Below are 1,307 nucleotides of genomic sequence, written 5' to 3'. Positions count from 1 at the left end.
ATGTGAACCGGGGATCGGGATGGGGATCTGAATGGGGGATCTGAATGGGGGATCGGAATGGGGATCTGAATGGGGGATGTGAACCGGGGATCGGGATGGGGATCTGAACGGGGGATGTGAACCGGGGATCGGGATGGGGATCTGAACCGGGGGATGTGAACCGGGGATCTGAACTGGGGATCGGAGTGGGGGATCTGAATGAGGGATCTGAACTTGGGATCTGCACCGGGGATCTGAACTGGGGATCTGAATGGGGGATCTGAATGGGGGATCTGAACTGGGGATCTGAACTGGGGATCTGAATGGGGGATCTGAACTGGGGATCCGAACCGGAGATCCGAACCGCGGATCTGAATGGGGGATCTGAACCGGGGAATGCCTGCCAGGGGATCCACACCGGGGATCCAACCCTGGGGATCTGAACAAGAGGATCTGCCCTGGGGATCCGCACCAGGGGATCTGAACCGGGGGATCTAGACCGGGGATCCAACCCCGGGGATGCACACCGGGGATCCAACCCTGGGGATCTGCACTGGGGATCTGCACCGAGGATCTGAACTGGGACCAGCCCAGGGCTGGGGCAGGGGAGTGGGACACGGACCTGGCATGGGGCGTCCCTAAACCACCCCTGGGGCATCCCGAAACCGTCCCTGGGGTGTGCCAGAAATCCCAAAACCGCCCCTGCAGTGTGCCACAGCATCCCAAATAACCCCTGGGCTGTCCCAGAGCATCCCAGAGCTTTAGGGGCAGCATGGGTTCTCTAGGGGCAGCATGGGTGCTCCTGCCCAGCTTTGGGGGCAGCGTGGGTGCTCCTGCCCGGCCTTGGGCTGGATTTCAGGCCCTGGGGTTCTTTCCCTCCCCCCTGAGGAAGCACAGCCCGCCCCGGGCGGCCGTGCTGCCCTGGCTGCAGTGAGGAACTCACCATCTGCCTCTCGTTCTTCACCTCCTTCTTCAGCTGGTCCAGCTCCATCTTGAGCAGCTCCTTCTCGGTCATGTCCTGAGCCATGGTGCGCTGGAACTGAGGTGCAGCCGGTTATCGGGGTGATTGCTGGGTGGGATTGTGACCCCCCCGGTGTCCCTGAGCAGTGCCCGGCGGCGCCTTCCCACCTTCCCTGAGGGACTCAGGAACGCATTTCAGCTTTCCTTTCCTCCAGCTTGGTACAGCGCGGCTCCTCCATCAGCCCGAACTCCCCTGGAAGTTCTGGGACCGTGGAGGTTGGGAAAACCCAACCCTTTTCCCCAAAACCCCGTGGCAGCACGCGTGCCCCTGCTCCTCTCCGTGCCCACACATCCCTGAGGAGCTCCCA

The sequence above is a fragment of the Geospiza fortis genome, unplaced genomic scaffold (assembly GCF_000277835.1).
Source record: "Geospiza fortis unplaced genomic scaffold, GeoFor_1.0 scaffold612, whole genome shotgun sequence".
Lineage (NCBI taxonomy): Eukaryota > Metazoa > Chordata > Aves > Passeriformes > Thraupidae > Geospiza > Geospiza fortis.
Note: the sequence above shows the minus strand (reverse complement) of the source record.